Genomic DNA, 26,998 nt, shown 5'->3' with positions numbered 1-26,998 from the left:
TCTCAAGGAACTCATGTTCAAGTTGGAGAATCCAGAGACAGACACAAAACATGAGAATAAGACATAGGCACAATTGTACACATAGTGCAACATCCGGTTAGGAGAAGTGTGAACTATTTGTATATTGGTTCATCTGTACACATTTCTGTATATTAATTTTGTATCCTAGCACATGTATCGGAGAAGGCAATGGCACCCCACTCCAGTACTCTTGCCTGGAAAACCCCATGGATGGAGGAGTCTGGTAGGCTGCAGTCCATGGGGTCGCTTAGAGTCTGACATGACCGAGTGACGTTACTTTCACTTTTCACTTTCATGCACTGGAGAAGGAAATGGCAACCCACTCCAGTGTTCTTGCCTGGAGAATCCCAGGGACGGCGGAGCCTGGTGGGCTGCCGTCTATGGGGTCGCACAGAGTCGGACACGACTGAAGTGACTTAGCAGCAGCAGCACATGTATGCTTTGTGCTGTTTTAGAAAGTAAAAAATTTCTTTCAGTGACCTGGGATGCAGCAGTATCGAGAGTGCAAGAGGCCAAATAAGATATTCAGAGCTTTGGGCCTGAAATTCCCCATGTGGGTGGAGGGCCTTGGCTGGGACAGCATGAGGGTGGGGTTTGCCAGCCTGGGTGCTCCCAAGGGGCTGGCAGGCTCCATGCTCTCAGCAAAACACTGGGAGCTGGAGGCCCCACAGTGTGTCCATGAAGAAGTGGGATTTGAACCCCAGTGTCGTTGCAAAGCCCACACTCTTTTGTTTATGGGGAAGTAACTCTTGTTTCTGCTCACTCACTAACCATGGTGCAGAGGGAATATTGTCACTTAGCAGCAGCCCAGAGAGATGTGGGAAGCAGAGGAGGAAGGAAGGAGCTTGGTCAGGGGACAGCTGTGGGGACGAGATAGGAATATCTGTGAGTCCGTGTCTGTCCACAGACAGTGACTTCTCCTGTTTCCTGGGGCCTCTGAACAAATTCCCAGAGAACTTAGTCCTCAGTCGGGCCTGTCAGGTCAGGAGCCCTGAAAATGTCTGTGCAATGTTTGTTTTCCTGAGACCCTGAGACCATCAGGAGAGAGGAGAGGTATACACAGAGGAGGGAGAAGAAGACAGAGGCCAGCGGAGGCCCAGGTGCGGTCTGCTGGGGCCCGCAGTGCCACACCAGGTGAGCAGAGGCTGGGCCTCCTGGCCCACGCAGAGCTTTTCTGAATGGATGTCTTATTTTTATGAGCATAAGTAAGTGTGTGTCAATTGCTCAGTCATGTCTGACTTTGCAATTCCGTGCACTGTAGCCCACCAGGCTCCTCTGTCCATGGAATTCTCCAGGCAAGAATACTGAAGTGGGTAGTCATTCCCTTCTCCAGGGTATCTTCCCGACCCAGGGGTCAAACCCAGATCTCCTGCATTGTGGGCAATTATGAGCGTATGTGTATTGAAAAAAGTTCTTCACTTGGTATGTGACATATTTTGCACATGTAAGTAGAGATCTGCGCAACCACTGAAGAGCCGTGGAGCATCCCAGCCTATGGGTTTAGCACCATGAGCTGATCCAGTTCCCTAGAGAAAGGCGCGCAGAGAGTTCCCAGCTTTCATTCATAGAAACGGTGCTGTAATAAACATTTAGGTGTTTAAACACAGATCTTTGCTAAACGTGTTGTTCTGTAGGATAAATATCTTGCGGTGGCCTTACTGGGTCAGAGGAGACACTAAGTCATAGCTTTAGTTTTCCATGTAGAAAATGCAAACCTGTTTGAGTCTACACTCACAGAATCTGGCATTCGTGTTTCTATCCACTCTTTTTTTTTTTTTTTTTTTATTACTGTCAATGTATTTATTTATTTGTTGGCTGCCCTGGGTCTTGGCCGCTGCTCGGGCCTTTCTCTGCTGCGGTGCGCAGGCTTCTCACTGCAATGGCTTCGCTTGTGGCAGAGCGGACTTGAACCTGCACATGCCGCAGTAGCCCCAGCTCGCAGGCTCTGTGCACAGGCTCAGTACTTGCGATGCAGGGGATTAGTTGCTCTGCAGCATGTGGGATCTTCCTGGACCAGGAATTGAACCCGTGTACCCTGCACTGGCAGCTGGATTCTTATCCACCTTGCCACCAGGGAAGTCCTCCATCTACCCGTGTTAATAATGATCACTTTCATTCTTCTCATTTATATATTTACATTTGTGAAGTGAAGGTGGCTCAGTCGTGTCTGACTCTTTGCAACCCCATGGACTATACAGTCCATGGAATTCTCCAGGCCAGAATACTGGAGTGGGTAGCTGTTGGGGTCCTTTAATGGACCGGAACCTGGTGGTCCAGAGTTGACGATAAGAAAGTGAAAGAAGGAAAGAGGCTAATATTCCCTGGGTTATGCAGCTGACCTTTGCGCTCCAGGGAATCAGCCAGAAAGAGAGAGAGAGAGAGAGAGATGGACATGGGGACCCAAGTCTCTGGTGGAACAAGGGTGCTTTATTGAATTCTGTGTGAGTATATATACCATATTACAAGGTAGCTTCTTCAGATAAAGGTCAAAAGACCAGACTTTACAAGTTACCAAGGAAACAAGGAGCAATGGAGGCCATAAGGCCAAAAGGCAATCCATATCAAAAGAGGGTCATAGATAATCCCTTTCACCAAATGGAAAGGCTAGTGAAGGAAATCCTATGCAAGCATCCCATCTCTATGATCTCAGTCCTGGGAGTGGCTTGCCACCCCTCTTGGTCCTGACAGGAACTGATAAGGAACAGAGGGCTCAAGAGAGATAGGAAACAGCACACAGGAATACTACTGTTAAACATTCCCTGACAAATCCCCCTATTTTATTATATTTGTAAAAAAGGTCCAGAACGTTTGAGTTTGTTTAGTTTTAACAATTTTTTCAGAATGGCAACGGTAAACAACAAATATAATTACCAAGACAATCGGCAGAGTTACAGTTCCAGACCCGATGCTGTGGGTAATGCTTTGAAACCATCCTCGTGGGTCTAGCCCAGATAATTGATCAGCTAGTTGTTCAGATAAAATTTCCAGATGGGGGATGAGGGCAGACTTTTAGAGAAGGTTTCAAAGATTTCTTTTTGCAATAATTGTACATTCAGAGAGGCATTATCATGCATATTTTGTAAATGAAATTTGATTTGCTCCCAGTTATAGGCACTATGATTGAATTGAACAGGAGTAACACAAAATTGAGTAGAATTCCAATCACATTTTAGTATCACTTGTTTTTGTACATCTATTAATTGATCTCTAACCCATTTGATGGCTGTTTTTAGTTCCTGTATTTCATCTTGACTATCCTCATCTATCTGAGCCTGAGTGGCCCACAGAGTATGAGCATCTTTAGTCCAATGTTGGATAAAATTATGTGTTTGAATTGAGGTTTGTAAAGCAATGCCAGTGACGGCAGCAGTGGTGCAAATAGCTATTAATCCCCAAATGCCAAGAATCAGCCGTCCAGTGACTCATTTAGATCATCGGAGTAACTTAGTAAGTAATTGGGAAGCAAGCCCGGACATGGTACCTTCTTCCCAGGGCCGTTGGAAATTTACTGGTAACCACAAATTACCTCAAGATCGAAGAATCAAAAGGGATTCATTTCTTAAGGAAATAGAAGAGTTAAGACAGGTATATAATTTGCAATTTATACAAGTTACAGAACGTAAAGTCTTATTGAATTGTAAGTTTCCTGTGGCTGAAACAAAAGGAAGGGGAATACAAGCCTGTATGAAATATGATTGGTTAAAGCGAAAGAAATAATTACTATGACTACGACTGGTTCCTGTGAAATGTCCGGTCCAAGTTCCAAGTTCTTTGGTGCTTGCAGCAAGTTTCCATATGGCCTATTGTTCAGGCCCAATTTGTTTATCGAGGATGATCCGAGGACGAGGTGGTGCCATTCCACCGTCAAGCCAGCCAAGAAGTCCTTTGTCATGGTAATGTTCCACCCTAGTGTTAGTAACTTTCCAAGCCACTTGAGTAGCATAATTACACACAGTGCTATTAATATCATCTGAATAGTTGGACAACCACATACCATGGGGTCCCCAATTGACAATGTTGTGGCTAGCCACAAATATTAATTTTCCTGATTTGGCTTGACATTTGTCCCAGTGAACAGGAGTATATTTAAAGTTCTTATAAGTAAACCCTTTACATAATGTTCTTTGTTCTTTCCCTAACTCTTTCCCTCAAGTTTCAGTAGTATAAACATGGTTCACAAAGAAAGGGCAGTAAATATTCCAAGCAATGTCCGAAAGTCTTCTTTTGGAGGCAGGACGAAAGCCCAAGTTTGTTGGCTGACGTTTATGCATACTTACCCTGGGCCCAGGCACAAGGGAAGGACTTCATAGCCTAAAGAAATGTTTGTTTTCCCTCCTCCCCAGGGTGTGAGGGCCCCTTCATGTTCCAGGGAGGGGGCATATGGGTGGAGTCATTGGTTGATACCTCCTTTCTCCGTCCATTCTATGACCTGCGATAAAGGGGGGTTGGGTAAGTAAGCCCAGTAAGTATGATTAGTTAATCTGGAGCCAGGGGATATGCGGGCCAACCAAGCAAGCAAAGCGATAAGAAGGTTTTCAGGACTCCGAGGCATTCCCTGTTGAGAAACCAGATTTTCAGCTTGATTAGTAAGGGTTTTTTCTGTCTCCAAGAGGGGAGGTCATACGGTTGATGTCACCGAGGGCGGTGCTTCCTGGAGATCTTTAGATCTGACATGGCCCAAATTGGAATTTCTTCCTCCTGGGGTTTTTGTTGTTTTGGTCTCCATTTTGAATGCCGGGGGCCCCCTTGGGTCGAATCTTCCGAAGAGGAAGCCATGTGAGTTCATTGGATCTATCTGGGGAAATACAAGCATATCCCTTTCCCTGTAAGATTATTTTCCCAGATTTCCATTGTTTATTGAACCCATCTTGATACCAAATGGGCAGAGGAAGAGAAGTGTCCTTCAATTACTCGAAATGTTTTTCTGCTCTTGTCAAGATATCTCTTTGTGGTAAGTTTAAAAAATTTAAAACAAATAAAACTGTACTAACAATAGTTATAGGTTTAGAGAATATCTTATGTTGGAATCTAGTAGAGTCTGCTTTAGAAAGGGAAGATAGCAATGTTCCAGTGTATTCCCCCTTTTTAAATTTTTTTATTTGCAATTTTAGTGTGTGATGTGAATAAGAGCATATAATTCATTTTGCTGAGCAGAATGGAATTTAGTTTAAAAAACTTTATATTCTTTGAGAGACCAGAATGAGGCTTTAGTGTTCTTTAGTGTTCAGATAGTGTCCCATCTATATAGAAAGCTTCAGCTTGAGGTATTGGCTGTGAGCTGACGATACGGGAAATAATAAATTCAGTATTTTTGAAGGAATTCCATAGCTTGTTAGAAGGATAATGAAATGAAATTTCTCCAAAATAGTCCAGAAAAGCTATTTGGAAATCAATAGAAGTTTGTAAGGCATTCTCGAATTGAGATTTATTGACAGGTATCACAATTTTATGGGGATCAGAGCCAATTAGAATTTTAGTCCTATTTCTTCCATTGATAATGATTAGAGCAATTAAATCAGGTAGGGTGTAAGTGACTTTATTCCTCTAAAATGGGTATAGATCCATTCTATTGGGTGTTCTTTTTGGGCAAGAAGTCCCGTGGGAGAATGAAGAGAGGGAAGTAAAAATAGTTCTAAAGATGAAAAGTGAAAGTGAAGTCGCTCAGTCGTGTCTGACTCTTTGCGACCTCATGGACTGTAGCCTATCAGACTCCTCCGTCCATGGGATTTTCCAGGCAAGAATGCTGGAGTGGATTGCCATTTCCTTCTCCAGGGGATCTTCCCAACCCAGGAATCAAACCCGGGTCTCCCTCATTGCAGGCAGATGCTTTAAATATAGTCTAATGTGAGTAAGAAATTGCTTTTGTAATTTATTTTGTACCAAATAGAATTCCTCTCATGTCTCCTGAGAAAGTGCTCAGGGGCTGTTTAAATCAGGATCTCCTTTCAAAGTATTAAATAGATTAGTCAGTTGATAATTAGCAATGCCAAGGCAATGGCAACCCACTCCAGTACTCTTGTCTGGAAAATCCCATGGATGGAGGAGCCCGGTAGGCTGCAGTCCATGGGGTCTCTAAGAGTAGGGGTCGCTAAGAGTAGGGCACGACTGAGCGACTTCACTTTCACTTTTCACTTTCATACATTGGAGAAGGAAATGGCAACCCACTCCAGTGTTCTTGCCTGGAGAATCCCAGGGACGGGGAGCCTGGTGGGCTGCTGTCTATGGGGTCGCACAGAGTCAGACACGACTGAAGTGACTTAGCAGCAGCAACGCTGGATCATGGAAAAAGCAAGAGAATTCCAGAAAAACATCTATTTCTGCTTTATTGACTATGCCAAAGCCTTGGACTGTGTGGATCACAAAAAACTGTGGAAAATTCTGATAGAGATGGGAATACCAGACCACCTGACCTGCCTCCTGAGAAATCTATATGCAGGTCAGGAAGCAACAGTTAGAACTGGACATGGAACAACAGACTGGTTCTGAATAGGAAAAGGAGTACCTCAAGGCTGTATATTGCCACCCTGCTTATTTAACTTCTATGCAGAGTACATCATGAGAAACGCTGGGCTGGAAGAAGTACAAGCTGGAATCAAGACTGCCGGGAGAAATATAAATAACCTCAGATATGCAGATGACGCCACCCTTATGGCAGAAAGTGAAGAGGAACTCAAAAGCCTCTTGATGAAAGTGAAAGTGGAGAGTGAAAAAGTTGGCTTAAAGCTCAACATTCAGAAAACGAAGATCATGGCATCTGGTCCCCTCACTTCATGGGAAATAGATGGGGAAACAGTGGAAACAGTGTCAGACTTTATTTTTTGGGCTCCAAAATCACTGCAGATGGTGACTGCAGCCATGAAATTAAAAGACGCTTACTCCTTGGAAGGAAAGTTATGACCAACCTAGATAGCATATTCAAAAGCAGAGACATTACTTTGCCAACAAAGGTCCGTCTAGTCAAGGCTATGGTTTTTCCTGTGGTCATTATGGATGTGAGAGTTGGACTGTGAAGAAGGCTGAGCGCCGAAGAATTGATGCTTTTGAACTGTGGTGTCAGAGAAGACTCTTGAGAGTCCCTTGGACTGCAAGGAGATCCAACCAGTCCATTCTGAAGGAGATCAGCCCTGGGATTTCTTTGGAAGGAATGATGCTAAAGCTGAAACTGCAGTACTTTGGCCACCTCATGCGAAGAGTTGACTCATTGGAAAAGGCTCTGATGCTGGGAGGGGGCAGGAGGAGAAGGGGATGACAGGGGATGACAGAGGATGAGATGGCTGGATGGCATCACTGACTTGATGGATGTGAGTCTGAGTGAACTGCGGGAGTTGGTGATGGAGGGGAGGCCTGGCGTGCTGTGATTCATGGGGTTGCAAAGAGTCGGACACGACTGAGCAACTGAACTGAACTGAACTGAACTGAAAGAGGGTCTAATCCAATTTATATCATCTAAGAGTTTCTGAAAATTTAAGGTTGATAGTTTATTAGTACAAATCTGAATTAGATGGGGAGTAATACATTGTCTATTAACAACAAATCCTAAGTAATGATAAGGTGTAGAGGTTTGAATTTTTTCAGGGGCAATGATTAATCCAGAGGTTTTTTAGGCATTGTTGAGCTATATCAAACATATGTGTGAGTTTCTAAAACGGATGGAGCCAAAAACAATATATCATCCATATAATGGATAACAAGAAAGTCAGGAAATTATTTTCTCACAGGCTCAAGGGCTTCAGCTACTTAGTACTGACGCACGGTGGGAGAATTCATCATTCCTTGAGGCAATAGAGTCCATTGGTATCATTTATGAGGCCCGATATGATTAGGGTAAGGGGGAGAGAAAGCGAATCTCTCTCTGTCCAAAGCGGGTAGAGGTATATTAAAAGAGCAATCTTGCAAATCAATAATAATAATGTGCCAATTTAAAGGAATAGTGGTAGGTGATGGGATTCCTGATTGTAATGCACCCATAGGTTTCATAGATGCATTAACTTTTCTAAGGTCTTTTAAGAGACGCCATTTGTTAGATTTTCTTTTTATAACAAAAATAAGAGAGTTCCAAGGACAGCAAGAGTCCTCGGTATGTTTCAGTTCTAATTGTGTGTCTATAAGTTCTTTAGCAGCCTGTAGTTTCCCTTTCGTAAGGGGCCACTGCTCTGTCCAAATGGGCTTGTTGTTTTTCCAAGTTATTTTAATAATTGTATTATTTGTTAAATGAGCAGTGGCCCCTAGGAAAAATGTGGAATGTATATCTGAGTTTGCCATAGAATAAGTAAATCCCTTCCTGTTGAATTAAGGGGTGCATCTATCACATAAGGTTTTAATGTTGCAGGTTGGCCTTCTGGTCCCTCACATGGGTAGATTTGAACACTTTGATAAACTTCTTGTACTTTGGTTTGAGAAATTCCTGCAATTTGGCAAGAGATTTTCTTGTATAGGCCAGTATTTGAGCCATAAATGTTTGGATATAATAGTAATATCAGAGCCAGTATCGAGGAGACCAGAAAATCTTTTACCATTAATTTTGATGTATATATTTTGTCAGGCATATTCAGATACCAGCGATGTCATAAAGATTGTTTTTGATCTGTTCTGCTGAATCTGCCTGCCCATACATCATTAGAGGAGTTAATAGAAATGTAGGATAGGAGAGGGTGTGGAGAAAAGGGAACCTTCTTACACTGTTGGTGAGAATGCAAACTAGTACAGCCACTATGGAGAACAGTGTGGCAATTCCTTAAAAAACTGGAAATAGAATTGCCTTATGATACAGCAATCCCACTGCTGGGCATACACACTGAGGAAACCAGAAGGGAAAGAGACACGTGTACCCCAATGTTCATCGCAGCACTGTTTATAATTGCCAGGACATGGAAGCAACCTAGATGTCCATCAGCAGATGAATGGATAAGAAAGGTGTGGTACATATACACAATGAAGTATTACTCAGCCATTAAAAAGAGTACATTTGAATCAGTTCTAATGAGGTGGATGAAACTGGAGCCTATTATACAGAGTGAAGTAAGCCAGAAAGAAAAACACCAATACAGTATACTAACGCATATATATGGAATTTAGAAAGATGGTAACAATAACCCTGTGTACGAGACAGCAAGAGAGACACTAATGTATAGAACAGTCTTATGGACTCTGTGGGAGAGGGAGAGGGTGGGAAGATTTGGGAGAATGGCATTGAAACATGTAAAATATCATGTATGAAACGAGTTGCCAGTCCAGGTTCAAAGCACGATACTGGATGCTTGGGGCTGGTGCACTGGGACGACCCAGAGGGATGGTATGGGGAGGGAGGAGGGAGGAGGGTTCAGGATGGGGAACACATGTATACCTGTGGCGAATTCATTTTGATATTTGACAAAACTAATACAATTTTGTAAAGTTTAAAAATAAAATAAAATTAAAACAACAAAAAAAAGAAATGTAGGATAAAAGAAATAATAGAGCAATTTTGTCCCCTCTTTTGAATTGCCATGAAATCTTAGATGACATCATAATTTGAATTTCTTCTTTATAATCTGAATCGATTACTCCAGGGTGAACAGTAATTCCTTTAGAAGTCAAACTAGTTCTGCCGAGTAAAAGACCCAAAGTGTGTGGGGGCAGACTTTTGGAGGTTTTTTTTATTAGCTTTCTTTGGGCAATCCCTTTTTAAATAGTTCTCATCCCTGCATATAAAACATCCCTCATTTCCCTTTTTAAAGCAAGCAGCAATTGTCTCAGCTAGCATTTGCATTTTTTGAGTTTCTGATCCTAGATTTCGACAAACATTTAAATAATCAATAATAGTCCCTGTCTCACGAATTGGGGCTATAGCCTTTTGACATTCCTGATTTGCATTTTCATAAGCAAGTAATTTCTCTAGTTGCCTTTTAGCTTCTTCTCCGATTACAGTATGGGAAATAGCAGTTTCTAATCTAGCTAAAAAATCAGCATAAGTTTCATTAGGTCCTTGCAATATTTTATTGTAGCTACCTGTAGGTTCCCCTTGAGGAGTAATTCTATCCCACGCTTCAAGGGCCACTGTTTTTAATTGTTCATGCAACAAAGGAGGGCACTGTGTTTGAGCTTCTATAGCATCAAATTGTCCGGTGCCAGTTAACATTTCAAAAGTTATTTGGTTTTGGGGAGCGCTAGCTCAAGCGTTTTTGTTAGCATGATCTCTGGCTATATCTTGAAACCACATTGTCCATTGAAGATATTCTCCTGGTTTAAGGAGAGCTTTTTATTAAAGTTCACCAATCATAGGGAATAAAGGTTTCAATAGAAGACACCATAGCATTTAGAATTTCTCTAGTAAAAGGTGAATGTGGGCCATACATAGTTACAGCCTTTTTTATTTGTTGCATGTGAAAAATGTTAATATCTTCATATTAAGGTATTATTTGCCCTCGAGTGTTAGCATTTCTTAAAACTGAGAAGGCGGAAAAACCATGGGCTTCAGAGTCTTGTGATTGCAAAGCCAGCAATTCAGAGAGCCTCTGTCATGAAGGAGAGTGAGTAGGTAGCAATTTTTTGCAAATATGAGATTGTGCTAAGGACTTATTATTATCCAGGAAAGTATTCCCAGTTTTGGTGTCAAAAAGTATCTCAGGAGAGTCGTTGTCAGAATCATTAGGTTCTAGAAAAAGAGAGACTTTTGGATTCTTGCCTGTTGGCAGAGAAGGAGCATTTGGAGCAGCCGGGGCAGGGCTTGTAGAAAAATTCGGAAATATTTTATGTTGTTCTAATTGGTCCTTTTGTAAAGTTTCATCATCTAATTCATGTTCATGTAATAAGCATTCTGTCTGTTGTCGAATATCAGGAGGGCTAGAATTGCCTTGAAATGGCAGAATTACAGCTTTAATGAGAGCCCACAGGGGCCAGAAATCAACTGGAATATTTTTTCCCCATCTGGCGGCTTATTCAACATTCTTTTTGACCCAGTGCCAAATTTCTAAATCAAAACTGCCTTCATCAGGGAACCAGGGATTATGGTCAACTATTGTTTGAGGGCAAGCCTCTACTCATTAGTGCGAAACCGAAAGTCCCTGAACTTTAAACAAATGATTAAGTAAAGTAGAGAAGTGAGGGGGCTTTCCAGCCATTTGACCCATGTCCTTGTACTTACCAGCCTCAATAGGCCCCGAGTCACTCCGTCCGAAGTGCCGCGTGTACCAGGCCCCTGTTCTGGGCGCCACTTGTTGGGGTCCTTTAATGGACCGGAACCTGGTGGTCCAGAGTTGACGATAAGAAAGTGAAAGAAGGAAAGAGGCTAATATTCCTTGGGTTACGCAGCTGGCCTTTGCGCTCCAGGGAATCAGCCAGAAATAGAGAGATTGAGAGAAAGAGAGAAAAGGATAGGGGGACCCAAGTCTCTGGTGGAACAAGGGTGCTTTTTTGAATTCTGTGTGAGTATATATACCATATTATAAGGTAGCTTCTTCAGATAAAGATCAAAAGACCAGACTTTACAAGTTACCAAGGAATCAAGGAGCAATAGAGGCCATAATGCCAAAAGGCAATCCATATCAAAAGAGGATCATAGATAATCCCTTTCATCATATGGAAGCATCCCATCTCTATGATCTCAGTCCTGGGAGTGGCTTGCCACTCCTCTTGCTCCTGACAGGAACTGATAAGGAACAGAGGGCTCAAGAGAGATAGGAAACAGCACACAGGAATCCTACATTCCATGATAGGTAGCCTTTCCCTTCTCCAGGGGATCTTCCCAACTGAGGGATGGAACCCAGATCTCCCGCATTGCAGGTGGATTCTTTATCAGCTGAGCCACAGGGAAGCCTAAGAACACTGGGGTGGGTAGCCTATCCCTCCTCCAGCAGATCTTCCAGACCCAGGAATGGAACTGGGGTCTTCTGCATTGCAGGCATGACATGCAAAAATTAGTTGGTCCTTGTTTTCATTTATTACAACTGATGAGATTAAATAGATTTTTACATTTTTCAGTCTGTAGTCCTTCTGGTGTGAATTGATGTTCAGCATCCATTGCCTGTTTTATATTGGGACATTTGTGGGATTTTTTTGGTCACTCATATTTAAGTACTTTGCACTTAGAAAATATCCTCTGTCACATCCCTCTCCTAATTGTTCCACCTTTGGCTTTACTAGTGTGTTGTTGTTGTTATGTTAGTCACTCAGTCGTGTCCGACTCTTTGTGACCCCACAGACTGTAGCCCGACAGGCTTCTCTGTCCATGGAATTCTCCAGGCAAGAATACTGGAATGGATTGCCATTCCCTTCTCCAGAGGAACTTCCCAACCCAGGGATTGAACCCTGGTCTCCTGCCTCACAGGCAGATTCTTTACCATTTGAGCTACAGGGAAGTGTAATTTTTGCCAAGTCAGAGTTTTAAGTTTTTATGTAGGAAAAACTGTCACATTTTCCCTGGCTTTGGCATTATGTGTGTGTATTGTTTAGTTGCTGTCAATATATATATTGTTTAATTGCCAAGTCATATCTGATTCTTTTGCAACTCCATTAACTATAGCCCACCAGGCTCTTCTGTGCATGGGATTATCCCAGGCAAGAATACTGGAGTGGGTAGCCATTTCCTTCTCCAGGGGATCTTCCCAACCCACGGATCAAACCCACATTTCTTGCATTGGCAAGTGAATTCTCTACCACTGAGCCTCCAGGGAAGCCATATATATATATATATTATATATATATATAATATATATTAATATTTGTATCTTAATATATTTTACATATATACATATTATATATGTATGAAATCTCAAAACCAAAATTCTGTCTTCACTCTCAGGCTAATAAAACTTTTTCTCCAATTTTTAGAATGTGTTCCCTATTCAAATTATCAATATATTTGAAGTGTCAGCTGCTCTGATAGCTGAGTGCACAGATCAGGGTTCTTAGTCCTAACTTTCCAAAATGCTTCCGTCTTGAGTCGAGAAGGAAACAACTTGAAAGGACAGGGGACGCGGAACAGGCCACAGAGTGAATGGGGTGAGTTGCGGGGAGCCGGCTCCATGCCGCTGTACTGGCCACAGTCCCCCAGGACCGCCCCCCGTGGGCCTGGAAGACACCCTTGCAGCTGTCGCTTGGCACCGGCCCCGCCACCGCCTGCATGGGGACAGCCAGCTCCCCGCTGCCGGCAGAGCCTGTGCGCTGCTGCCCAGGGCACGGCTGGGGCTGCAGCCCTGCGGCCCTCAGGGGCCCTGGGGCCGTGCTGATACCCTGCTTTGAATCCTCAAGCTTTGGAGTCCGATTCTGATGAAATAAATGTATGGGCGGAGCCTATGTCTGCATCCGGAGGCAAGCTGTGTGGGCCCTCAGGTGGGCGTGCGGGGCAGTCCTACTGCCTGGGGGTGGCAGACGTCCTTGGGCAGGGGTGGCAGCCAACTTTTCAGCTTTTCCCAGTAGCTAGGCACTTTCTCTAACACCGGACGGTAGACAATGCATTCCTCCCCGCCCGGCCCCGCCCCACCCCGTGCGGAAATCTCACAGTTGTCATGTGCTGAAAATCTGCTGTTCTGTTTTCTTAAAACCCAAATGTGCTTAGTCACTCAGTCGTGTCTGACTCTTTGTGATTCCATGGACTGTAGCCTGCCAGGCACCTCTGTCCATGGGATTCTCCAGGCAAGAATACTGGAGTGGGTTGCCATGCCCTCCTGCAGGGGATCTCCCCAACCCAGGGACTGAACCTAGGTCTCCCACATTGCAGGCAGATTCTTTCGTCTGAGCCACCTGGGAAAAGTGAAAGTGAAAGTCGCTTAGTCGTGTACGACTCTTTGTGACCCTATAGACTATACAGTCCATGGAATTCTCCAGGCCAGAATACTGGAGTGGGTAGCCTTTCCCTTCTCCAGGGGATCTTCCCAACCCTGGGATTGAACCCAGGTCTCCCACATTGCAGGCAGATTCTTTTACCACCTGAGCCACACCAAGGAAGCAAACCCCAGTTAATTCTGGGTTTATTGAAAAGAGGCTGACAACCTGACCTGCAGAGCCACCATCCGCTGTCTACTCATTTCTAAAAAATCATTTCCCCTGTGACCTAGCTACATTTTATTTGATGCAACTTAATTATGAGAACGGAGAAGGCGATGGCACCCCACTCCAGTACTCTTGCCTGGAAAATCCCATGGACGGGGGAGCCTTGTGGGCTGCAGTCCATGGGGTCGCGAAGAGTCGGACATGATTGAGCGACTTCCCTTTTACTTTTCACTTTCATGCATTGGAGAAGGAAATGGCAACCCACTCCAGTGTTCTTGCCTGGAGAATCCCAGGGATGGGGGAGCCTGGTGGGCTGCCGTCTGTGGGGTCACACAGAGTCGGACACGACTGAAGTGACTTAGTAGTAGTAGTAGTAGTAATTATGAGAAAGGGCTTCCCTGGTGGCTCAGTGGTAAAGAATCCTCCCACAATGCAGGAGACCTGGGTTCAACCCCTGGGTTGGGAAGATCCCCTGGAGGAGGACATGGTGATCCACTTCGGTATTCTAGACTGGAGAGTCCCCAGGGACAGAGGAGCCTGGCGGGCTACAGTCCATAGGGTCGCACAGAGTCAGACACGACTGAGCGACTAACACTTTCACTTTACTTTTCAATTACGAGAAAACATTTTACACGTATGTGGACCATCTACCCAATCCTGACCAACTGAAACATTGGGTGTCATAGGAAATGAGATGTTAGCATTGAAAGGATGGTGAGCCATTTGTCTAAGACAAAGAAAGCCCCTTTAGTGAGGTAAGAGAGTATTCCACATCCCACGGGTGCTGGGAGCATCCAGGAGGGCAGGGCCCCCTCCTCCTACATGAGGCCTTGTCCCTTTGCCCAGCATCCTTCTGCAGGAGATGGAAGGGCTTCTTACTCGAGCTGAGCTTCAGCCACAGAGCAGCTTACTTCTTTCACTTGCTCCCTCGTTAACCAGAGGGAACTCGGATGAAACAGTTGTAGGCTGGCTTCCTGCAGGGTTTGCTGCTTGCTATGACTTCAAGCCTGATGGAGGCAGAATGGCGATGCCTGTGTAGGTATCCTTGCTATTTCTCGGCTGAAGGAATGTAGCAGAACCCCCTCCTGTCCCAAGAGAGGGACATTTCTTTTGCAGTTGTTGAACGGGATCCTGGTTTCTATTCAGAGCTGCTCTCTGGGCCGCATGAGATCACTAGACCATCTTCATTTTTCAGGTTAGCAGCACCTTTAGGCCTGGTGAGTGAAGTGAAGTGAAAGTCGCTCAGTCATGTCTGACTCTTTGTGACCCCATGGACAGGGGGTTGCAAAGAGTCAGACACAACTGAGTGATAATACCACCTCCTGCACCGGAAGTGGGAGGAGGGTGTTGGTGTAAGGAGGCATCGAGGGCAGGCCCCACACATCTTCTTGGCTGCACTATCTGCCAGCATCCCACACTCAGCACTGTGTCACAGACACTAGGAGGTGCCTGTGGAGGAGGTCATGAGTGTTCTTTTCCGAACAGCTGAACTGAATCTCGACCCCTGAACTTCTCTAGTTCTTCAGGTCTGCCTCTGAATTCACAATTCTAATAGAGTAAAACCTTTTCACATTGTTGCTTTATCATGCATTTTAATATCTGGTAGTGCACGGTGACCTCACTTCATTTTTCTTCTTATTAAAAGTGCACTTAGCTCTTAGGCATTTAAACAAAGGTCTTACTCACCGAGAAATGTTTGTTATATGAACATCCATACACACCAACCACACCGAGTGCTGACGGAAAGTACCCCGACTGCCTCTTATGGCTTTTGCCATCTCATGAGTCAGCGAGGCTTTCACACTCTCTCCCAGCCCGACCTGCTCAAGAATATAAAAGATTTTAAAATTCCAGATAAATTGAAACATTTCTGATATATTTTCCCAAGATTGGTTCTTGCCATGGAGGAACATAGGATGCTACCTTCATTTATTCAAGACTTATATGTTATTTCCTTCAATAGAATTCACAGATTTTGTATAATTACTACAGATTCTTGAGGAACATTCATATATATTCATACATACATATGTATATGCATAGACTTGCATATATATGTTCATTTTGCTGCTCTTTTGATATGATATAAAGTAAAGCTGATGAGCTTTATGAAATCTTTGCTAGATGTATCATTTATTCTTTTCTCAGTTCCTTTTTTTTGTTTGATTTCTGTGGTGTTCTCCACATACATTGTTGATCATCTGCAAATAATAGTGTATTTAAAATAATACAACATTTACAATTTTATATTCTTTTTTTAAAAACTTAGAACATCAGTGAAAACTTCCAGAGCAGTGCCAAATAGTGGCATTTGATAGTACTCATCCTCATCTTGGGAATTTAATTATGATCCTTCTATGTCTTACCATCAAGTTCACCATGTGTTTCTAATCAGTTTTCTTTATTATGCTAATCATATTCCAAAATCATTCTGAGTTTTTATCAGGAAAAGATGTGCCTTTTGGGCATTTGCTGGATTCAGTTCAGTAGCGCAGTAGTGTCTGACTCTTTGCGACCCCATGAAGTGAAGCACGCCAGGCCTCCCTGTCCATCACCAACTCCTGGAGTTCACTCAGACTCACATCCATCAAGTCAATGATGCCATCCAACCATCTCATCCTCTGTCATCCCCTTCTCCTCCTGCCCCCAATCTCTCCCAGCATCAGAGTCTTTTCCAATGAGTCAACTCTTCGCATGAGGTGGCCAAAGTACTGGAGTTTCAGCTTTAGCATCAGTCCTTCCAATGAACATCCAGGGCTGATCTCCTTTAGGATGGACTCCTTTTGGATCTCCTTGCAGTCCAAGGGACTCTCAAGAATCTTCTCCAACACCACAGTTCAAAAGCATCAATTCTTCTGTGCTCAGCTTTCTTCACAGTCCAACTCTCGCATTCATACATTACCACTGGAAAAACTGTAGCCTTGACTATGTAGACAGACCTTCGTTGGCAAAGTAATGTCTCTACTTTTCAATATGCTATCTAGGTCGGTCATAACTTTTCTTCCAAGGAGTAAGTGTCTTTTAATTTCATGGCTGCAGTCACCATCTGCAGTGATTTTGGAGCCCCAAAATATAAAGTCTGACACTGTTTCCACTGTTTCCCCATCTATTTCCCATGAAGTGATGGGACCAGATGCCATGATCTTCGTTTTCTGAACTCTCCACTTTCACTTTCATCAAGAGGCTTTTTAGTTCCTCTTCACTTTCTGCCATAAGGGTGGCGTCATCTGCATATCTGAGGTTATTGATATTTCTCCCAGCAATATTGATTCCAGCTTGTGCTTCTTCCACCCAGCATTTCTCATGATGTACTCTGCATAGAAGTTAAATAAGCAGGGTGGCAATATACAGCCTTGACATACTCCTTTTCCTATTTGGAACCAGTCTGTTGTTCCATGTCCAGTTCTAACTGTTGCTTCCTGACCTGCATAGAGGTTTCTCAACAGGCAGTCAGGTGGTCTGGTATTCCCATCTCTTTCAGAATTTCCCACAGTTTCTTGTGAGCTACACAGTCCAAGGCTTTGGCATAGTCAATAAAGCAGAAATAGATGTTTTTCTGGAACCCTCTTGCTTTTTCCATGATCCAGCAGATGTTGGCAATTTGATCTCTTGTTCCTATGCCTTTTCTAAAACCAGCTTGAACATCTGGAAGTTCACGGTTCATGTATTGCTGAAGCCTGGCTTGGAGAATTTTGAGCATTACTTTACTAGCGTGTGAGATGAGTGCAATTGTGTGGTAGTTTGAGCATTCTTTGGCATTGCTTTTCTTTGGAATTGGAATGAAAACTGACCTTTTCCAGTCCTGTGGCCACTGCTGAGTTTTCCAAATTTGCTGGCATATTGAGTGCAGCACTTTCACAGCATCATCTTTCAGGATTTGAAATAGCTCCACTGGAATTCCATCACCTCCACTAGCTTTGTTCATAGTGATGCTTTCTAAGGCCCATTTGACTTCACATTCCAGGATGTCTGGCTCTATGTAAGTGATCACACCATCGTGATTATCTTGGTCGTGAGGATCTTTTTTGTATAGTTCTTCTGTGTATTCTTGCCACCTCTTCTTAATATCTTCTGCTTCTGTTAGGTCCATACCATTTCTGTCCTTTATCGAGCCCATCTTTGCATGAAATGTTCCCTTGGTATCTCTGATTTTCTTGAAGAGATCTCTAGTCTTTCCCATTCTGTTGTTTTCCTCTATTTCTTTGCATTGATCACTGAGGAAGGCTTTCTTATCCCTTCTTGCTATTCTTTGGAACTCTGCATTCAGATGCTTATATCTTTCCTTTGCTCCTTTGCTTTTGGCTTCTCTTCTTTTCACAGCTATTTGTAAGGCCTTCCCAGACAGCCATTTTGCTTTTTTGCATTTCTTTTCCATGGGGATGGTCTTGCTCCATGGGGATGGTCTCCTGTACAATGTCACGAACTTCTGTCCATAGTTCATCAGGCACTCTATCTATCAGATCTAGGCCCTTAAATCTATTTCTCACTTCTACTGTATAATCATAAGGGATTTGATTTAGGTCATACCTGAATGGTCTAGTGGTTTTCCCTACTTTCTTCAATTTCAGTCTGAATTTGGCAATAAGGAGTTCATGATCTGAGCCACAGTCAGCTCCTGGTCTTGTTTTTGCTGACTGTATAGAGCTTCTCCATCTTTGGCTGCAAAGAATATAGTCAATCTGATTTCGTTGTTGACCATCTGTTGATGTCCATGTGTAGAGTCTTCTCTTGTGTTGTTGGAAGAGGGTGTTTGCTATGACCAGGGTGTTCTCTTGGCAAAATTCTATTAACCTTTGCCCTGCTTCATTCTGTATTCCAAGGCCAAATTTGCATGTTATTCCAGGTGTTTCTTGACTTCCTACTTCTGCATTCCAGTCCCCTATAATGAAAAGGACATCTTTTTTGGGTGTTAATTCTAAAAGGTCTTGTAGGTCTTCATAGAACCGTTCGACTTCAGCTTCTTCAGCATTACTGGTTGGGGCATAGACTTGGATTACTGTGATATTGAATGGTTTGCCTTGGAAACGAACAGAGATCATTCCATCGTTTTTGAGCTTGCATCCAAGTATTGCATTTCAGACTCTTTTGTTGACCATGATGGCTACTCCATTTCTTCTGAGGGATTCCTGCCCGCAGTAGTAGATATAATGGTCATCTGAGTTGAACACATGTATACCTGTGGTGGATTCATTTTGATATTTGGCAAAACTAATACAGTTATGTAAAGTCTAAAAATAAAATAAAATTTAAAAAAAATAAATAAAAACAAACAACAGAAAAAAAAAAAACAAAAAAAAAAACTCACCCATTCCAGTCCATCTTAGTTCGCTGATTCCTAGAATGTCGACGTTCACTCTTGCCATCTCCTGTTTGACCACTTCCAATTTGCCTTGATTCATGGACCCAACATTCCAGGTTCCTATACAATATTGCTCTTTACAGCATCAGACCTTGCTTCTATCACCAGTCACATCCACAACTGGGTATTGTTTGTGCTTTGGCTCCATCCCTTCATTCTTTCTGGAGTTATTTCTCCACTGATCTCCAGTAGCATATCGGGCACCTACCGACCTAGGGAGTTCCTCTTTCAGTATCCTATCATTTTGCCTTTTGATACTGTTCATGGGGTTCTCAAGGCAAGAATACTGAAGTGGTTTGCCATTTCCTTCTCCAGTGGACCACATTCTGTCAGACCTCTCCACCTCTCTGTCAGACCTCTCCAAGATGACCCGGCCGTCTTGGGTGGCCCCACAGGGCATGGTTTAGTTTCACTGAGTTAGACAAGACTGTGGTCCTAGTGTGATTAGATTGACTAGTTTTCTGTGATTATGGTTTCAGTGTGTCTGCCCTCTGATGCCCTCTGATGCCCTCTTGCAACGCCTACCTTCTTACTTGGGTTTCTCTTTCCTTGGATGTGGGGTATCTCTTCATGGCTGCTCCAGCAAAGTGCAGCTGCTGCTCCTTACCTTGGACGAGGGGTATCTCCCCACCACCACCCCTCCCAACCTTGAGGCGTTTTCTCATGTTAACCATAATTTTCATTATTTATTGAGAACCCAAAACATTTGTCCCATGGTTTCTCTTGCTTTCTGTGTTTAGTTCATTGCTTCCTCATGGTCCCATTCTTCTAGTACCCGTATCCCGAGACACTAGAGACTGGTCCAGATGCAGGTTCCATCACTGGTGGGAGTTCTTCCCAAGTGGTGCTGTATTTCCTTCTGCCACATCACGTCAGGAGTCCCTTCCTATCTGGGTGGACCATTTTAGTGAGATTAGGGTTGATCAGGGAGAAGGCAATGGCACCCTACTCCAGTACTCTTGCCTGGAGAATCCCATGGATGGAGGAGCCTGGTAGGCTGTGGTCCATGGGGTCGGGAAGAGTCTGACACGACTGAGCGACTTTGCTTTCACTTTTCACTTTCACGCAATGGAGAAGGAAATTGCAACCCACTGCAGTGTTCTTGCCTGGAGAATCCCAGGGACGGTGGAGCCTGGTGGGCTGCTGTCTATGGGGTCGCAGAGTCGGACATGACTGAAGTGACTTAGCAGCAGCAGCAGGGTTGATCAGAGGGCTCAGGTGTTGTCAGTCAAGAGTATATGTCGTTATAAAACCCCCACTCACCTTTTGCCTAATGGCTTTAGCATCTAGTGACAATTGTCTCAAGCTATTACTTTAATAGGTGTTGAAAAGCAGTGATTTGAAAAGATCTATTATTGTTTTTTCCACTCAGTAGCTGAATTTTTCTTCAGAGAGAAATGTAGGTCACTCTGAAATGCAATTTGTATAGCAAAGGCATTTGTTCAAACTTACTACTTGTTAGAACAACAAGTCAGTGCCCTGACCACCTTTGAGGAGGAAGGAGGTGGCAGGTGAGATAGTGCTCTATGCAGAGATGTGAGGATTTTAGCTGTGCTTTCTACTTCTGTCAACAAATGGTAACGTTAAAGAGTCTTTTGACTTTTAAACTGTTGAAGAAGTCCTTAATAAGAGTCAATGAAACCACTGGAGGGAGGACTTTTTCTCCTCTCTCTGAGTGGCAGATACTAGTCATCCTGACCCGCTGCTCTTCCTCGTCTTGACAGCAGCGTGCCAGGGGGAACACTTAGAACTACCATTGTCTGGGGGTGTCAGGCAGTTTCATTTGCACAGGATGCTGTTATTGTCTGTTTTGGATTCATTATTGATCATGTGCTCTTTTAACGTTTCCCCTCTTGCTGAGTGAGACCTTGCTGGGGAGAACGTTGTTGCATTTCCTGGGCCAAGACACTGAGATGCCAGTGTCCCCACAAGAGCAGATATAAAGCTGATGGTTAGGTTCTCGCTAGATTCCGAAAGCCCCAAGAAGAAGCCAAAGAGGATCCTACAGAGAAGCAATAGAAACTGCCTCCGCTCCTCCTTCCTTGGTAATAGCAATATATGTATTATGATATGGGTGATGATGATAATGCATGTGTTTGCAGGTGGATGAAAACTTAGGACGTGAGTACAGAAGAGTAATTGTGGAAAAGCCCCTAACCTGTATGAATCTGGATTTTGTGTGGAAGAATGAATTTGCAAGCCTAAGACCCAAGAGATGTAAATAAATAGCACCTACCGTTACAACAGGCTCTGATAGTCGGCACGATGTGAATCATCTGGGTAGATGGGGATGGTTCTGGGTGCTGTTTGTGGTTCAGTTCAGGGCCTATTGTGTCATTTTGAGAAAGGATTGGCCCCAAACTGCAAAGTTTGTCTTTGGGTTGGTCCTGAAAAATCAGTGTGCATTTTGGCCTGAGGCTTCTTCTTCTTTTTTTTTTTTTTTTTTCTTTTGCCTTATTCATTGGAGAAATAGAAAGATGAGACAAAAGAAAAAATAAAAATCACACCTTGGAATAGGGACAGATTCCAGATTGTAGTTAGATCACATGTTGTGAAATCTAACAAAAGTCATCACTTCACCCACCCACAACACGTTTTGATGGGACACCCACCACGTGCCAGGCAATGCACCAGGCCCTGTGGATATGGCGCTGGACAAAAGCTCATCCTCACCTTGAAGGGGTTTGGTTAGGTATCATAAGAAATTCAGCTCTCTCGCCTCGGCGCTTCCAAGATGACCAAGAAAAGAAGGAACAACGGTCGTGCCAAAAAGGGCTGTGGCCATGTGCAGCCTATTTGCTGCACCAACTGTGCCTGATGTGTGCCCAAGGATAAGGCCATTAAGAAGTTAGTCATTTAGAACATCGTAGAGGCCGCAGCCATCAGGGACATTTCTGAAGCAAGAGTTTTCGATGCCTATGTACTTCCCAAGCTGTATGTGAAACTACATTACTGCGTGAGTTGTGCCATTCACAGCAAGGTAGTCAGGAATCGCTCTCGGGAAGCCCGTAAGGACCGAACACCTCCACCCCAATTTAGACCTGCGGGTGCTGCCCCACATCCTCCACCAAAGCCCATGTAAGGATCCAAGTCCTTAAAGACTGAAGAAATATTGGTTTCTCTGAAAAGACAATAAAATGGAAATTATACTTAAAAAAAAAAAAGAAATTCAGCAGCTAAATGGGCCATTGCAAAGGATGTGGTATGTGTTTCGGTCAGGATGTGCCTAGGATTCTCAGGAAATTCAAAGGAAGAACACCTTTCTGTCTTGGGGGGGTGTGCTCAGGGAGAGGACTCTAAAAGGGACATCTAAGCTGAGACCTGCTGGGTGGGAGAAGAACAAGAGAAGTCACAGCAAAGTAACCTCTGCCCTTCAGAATGTGTTCCTCAAATTATCAGCCGTTAGGAGCATCAGGAGTGGAGGAAGGGAGTGAGCGAATTTGTAAGACGTGCGCCTTGGAAAAAAACAGCCGAGTTCAAGTGCGTCTGGCCTTGTAAGTCAGCGAGAAGTTGGATCTTCTTTTTGAGGATGGTGAGGCATTGAAGGGAGGACAAGAGTCAGGCAGGTGCTTTGGGAAGCTTCCTTTGTCCCACAACAACGTGCTTGAAAGACAGTTATGTAATAAAAGGCAGCACTTCAAGGTCTTTTGCACGCTTTCAGGCATTCATGTGGTCTGCAGAAGAGGCCAGCCTGAGGCTGCAACCCACTGTTCAACGCTGGGGCCAGGTCATGCCTTCTCTTCTGTTTGATGCCACGTTTTCTTGCCAGTATTTCCCAAACTGAATGAACTGAGCCTCAGCCACAAACCCTGTGTGTTGGTTTAACCTCCATCCCCTACTAAGTCAAAAGCATGGATAAAATTAACTCTGCTGTCCTCTGCAACAACCTAGAAAATGTTGTGTGTCTGAAACAAAGAAGCTGATAGATTTGTGGGGAAGGTTCTTAGGAAACCGCCAACCTGTGTGCTTTCTGTGTCAGAGAGTCGGAGAGGCAGAAAACAAAACCGAGAAGGGGATCTGGGAGGCAGCGCTCAGATCTGGGCAGAGATAAACTTCCTGGGCCTCAGAGACTTCTGCCTCTGAAGTTCTTTGATTGGCAGGAAAACGAATGGGGAAGAAAAGGCGAAGTAACCGATTTCAGGTTTTTTCTTTTTGTGCATGTAGTTTCAGTTCAGAGTTAGAACACTGACAGTGAAAGTGCATCTTTTCAAACTGTAGACACTTACCAGGGGGAAAGAGAAGGGACCAAAGTATATCTGACTTGGAATGAGCCTGAGTGGCTGAAACAGTAGAGATGCTCCCAGAGAGAAGCAGGGCTGCTTGTTGATTGGTTTGAATCCTCCCGGGTGAAATGTCAGTGATTTAACTTCAGCTCCGACCTGAGGGAGCCCTGGTGTGGAGGGGGCGTGGGACCAAGAGGCTCTGGGACAAACCAAGCCCCAGCTGCCCCCAAGACGCACCCCCAGGGAATGAGCGGGGTGGGGAGATGGCCTTGACTGAGAGGGAGTGAGGCCAGGAGGCCCCGATAAACAGGAAGCCCTTACCGGAGATGCACACCGGGAAGAGGACTCAGAACGAGCCGAGCCCTTGCGTCTCCAGGTTGGTGGTAGCCTTCTAGAGGAAGGTTGGATGTGGTCAAACTCACGCTTTCAAACTTAATACTGATCAGGGAGAGGGGGGCTGTGGATCCAGAAGGATGACCAGCGGGGAAAACAGGCAAGTTGCTGCGGGGAAGAGCTGTGACTGACTCCAGGACGACCATTTCCACAAGCATGTAAGTTTAATGATGGGCATAGTTTAGTAAAAGTGTGTCGCTCAAAGTCCTTTTTCTGTCTGTTCCTAGGAAGGTCCGATAGTTTGGATCTTGAGAATAAGAAAACTGGGCCTTTTTTTACCAGTGTTGGGCTGCCTGGCTTAACCTGGTGATGGTGGTTTTGTTACTAAGTCATGTCCAGCTCTTTGCGACCCTATGGACTATAGCCCACCAGGCTCCTCTGTCCAGGGGCATCCTCCAGGCAAGAATGTGGGCGTGGGTTGCCATTCCCTTGTCCAGGGGATCTTCCCCACTCAGGGATCAAACCCCAGTGTCCTGCTTTGCAGGCAGATTCTTTATCAACTGGGCTACCAGGGAAGGCCTCTGGCTTAACCTACCTGCCATCAAGAAAGCCTGAGTGAGGATAACTTAGTCATAAAGGTTTGATCTCCAGGTGTAAATAACCCTAGGCAAGGGATGGCGAACTTCTGCGAAGGGTTGGAGAGTCAACACTTTGAGCTCTGGAGGCCGCATGCTGTTCGGTACAGTTCCTCATATGGCAGGAAACAGCCGAACGGGCATGTCTGAGTTCCCGCTGAGCTGTCTCCAGAGATGGGACAGTGGGCTAGCTTGTTCTGGGGGATCCCAAAGCAAAGTCTCTGCCTTGAGTGGAAGCGAGTTTCCATGGCCCCTCAGAGGCAGCAGAACCTGTCAGAGGGAGGTCTGTGACTGGCCACCAGGCCCTGGTGGGAAAGGTTCTTTTAAGGAGACTCAGTGAAGCAGGAGCAGCCTCTGGACCCTGCTGCTCCCCCGATAGGCTGCGAGCAGGAGCCTCTGAGCAGCCAGGACCCCCAGCCACAGGCCCCGTCAGCTCTCCCTCTGAACACCGGGAGAGGACAGAGCTCGCGTGGTCTTGACCCGCCCGCCTTGCCGCATTGTTCTCAGGGCTTAGCCCAGGCTTTCTGTTCCACAGCCCTCGGCTCCCGGGCATGTGGGTCGTTGTCCAGGCCGGGAGGAGGAGGTGGGAGCAGGATGGGCTCCCGGATGCACCAAGAGTCTCGGCAGGAGCCCTGGAGGGCAGACTTGGGGAACCGAGGAGAGAGCAGGATCCTCCCAGTCTCACCGGCACTTGGAAAAGCAGAATGCCTCACAGAGAGCAGAGCAGTGCAGCTGAGGAGGTGGGGAGGGTCTGTGAGGACGGCCAAGGGAGGGGCACCCAGCCCAGGACACCCGGCGGGCATCAGCCCTGTGCGTTGAAGTCACACTTCTGCAGTTTGCAGAGATGCGGTCAACGGTAGAGAAGTCAAGGAATGTCTTGATGAATGCCATCCTCAAGAATGGGCTCTTTTTTACACAGGGCTCTATTAGGAAAAATCCTCAAGCCCAAATGCCTTCATAAATCATGCAAAAAAAAAAAAAAAAAGGCTGCCTGCACAGCAAAAAATAGATCCTGCACAGCTTCTGTTTGTCTTCAGCTGGATGTTGATCAATAGGCCACATCCTTAGCAAAGGTGTTGCAGCTGAACCTTATCTCCAGCCCCATGTCTTTCTGCACCTTTAATTCACGTCTGTGACCTCTAGGCCCCTTGAGTGTAGACGCTTCAGAATGCAAGCGCCCTCTGCTCTCTTCACCTGTTAGTAAGTTGGCCTTGGATGTCTTGGGAATGAAGGGGTTACTACAAGTTGTTGTTGATGCACACCCCTTTCCCGGTCAGCCTCCTGCATTCGCCAGTCCTCACTCCCTGGGGGAGGAGGTTCACTGAGGGTCTTTCTGTCTTTCTGATGGGAAGTGTAGATCATTTCCTTGATTCTTCTTGGGTCTACTCAGGCCCCACTTGCCTTCTCCACCTCCAGCCCCCAAATCTGTCCTAGTTCTCAGTGGAATGGCTCCGATTAGTCATGATATCCCTGTGGTGTGAGAGAAACCAATGCCCAAACTAGAACAGGTTTTTGTTAGGAGTCGGGAGAGGAAGATGGGTTATGCTCGGCTCTCTTTCTAAGAATTTAAAGCAGACACTTAAGACTGGTGTCTTAAGTGCCTCCAACAGATTCCACCTAGAATCGTATCAGAAGGTCTTTGAGGGCAAACAGCCTCATCCTGTCTCTCTGCACAGTCTAATCTCTTGTCATTTTCTGTCTCCATCTGCCCTCAATGGCTTCAGCTGCAGTGATTTTTTACATTTCCTCCTGGAGCTGGGATTCTTTATACCATCAATACATGTCCCAGGAATCATGCTTGGTGCTGGAACAACAGTGGTAAAATAGCTGCCAAGTCTGAACTCCTCTCTGGATGTCATTTAAGACCCTTTGGATCCAGACACAACTTCATTTGTGTCCCTTCCCACCCCTCTAGGCTGTAGTCACCTCATTCCTGAAAATGCCCCGTGTTATGCACCTTTATCTCCTCTTTCCATTTCTCTCTGTCTTTTTAAATGATATCATTCACATTTTTCTTTGGCTGTGCTTGTGAAATCTTAGTTCCCCGACCAGGGATTGAACCCAGGCCCCATTGGTGAAAGCGTCCAGTGCTAACCACCGGACTACCAGGGCATTCCCTCCTCTTCCCATTTCTCTACTTGGAAAGTCTCATTCAGGTGGAAAAGCCCAGGAAGAGATGCAGCTTTCCTATGAAATCTTCCCCAAATCTGATAGAATGAATTTGTTCCTCTTTGGGGTGTCGTAAAACTCAATCAAACAACTTGAATAGAAATGATTTAGTTTTGTTATCATAAATTGCTCCTTGTATCTGTCTGGTGCAATGTGCTATACATGACTGGAAGGCAGAGACTGTTCTTGTGTCTCCAGGACCTAATCAGGGTCCCTGAGACAGGGCTCAGTAAAATTTTTATCAAATTACTTACAAAACACAGATGACAGTTGCCTCATTGGACTAGGTC

The 26,998-nt window shown here is 44.8% G+C and overlaps 1 protein-coding gene and 1 pseudogene across 2 annotated transcripts in view; both read left to right on the top strand.

Annotated features, from left to right (window-relative positions):
- Positions 1 to 4,618: 4,618 nt before the first annotated feature.
- CD226 (CD226 molecule) overlaps positions 4,619 to 26,998 on the top strand; it is a 104,589-nt gene continuing 82,209 nt past the window's right edge. The window contains exon 1 of one of the 2 annotated variants that reach the window (XM_044934495.2): positions 4,619 to 4,972. The gene's annotated coding sequence lies outside the window, so the exon portion shown is untranslated. Of the gene's footprint in view, positions 4,973 to 23,401; positions 24,123 to 26,998 lie in introns of those variants that run through there. The other variant, XM_006061279.4, reaches the window with a different exon arrangement.
- Positions 22,068 to 22,470, top strand: LOC102408872 (annotated as a pseudogene).

Source organism: Bubalus bubalis, chromosome 22 (genome assembly GCF_019923935.1).
Source record: "Bubalus bubalis isolate 160015118507 breed Murrah chromosome 22, NDDB_SH_1, whole genome shotgun sequence".
In the NCBI taxonomy this organism is placed as follows: Eukaryota; Metazoa; Chordata; class Mammalia; order Artiodactyla; family Bovidae; genus Bubalus; species Bubalus bubalis.
Note: the sequence above shows the minus strand (reverse complement) of the source record. Positions and strands in the feature narration are given on the sequence as shown.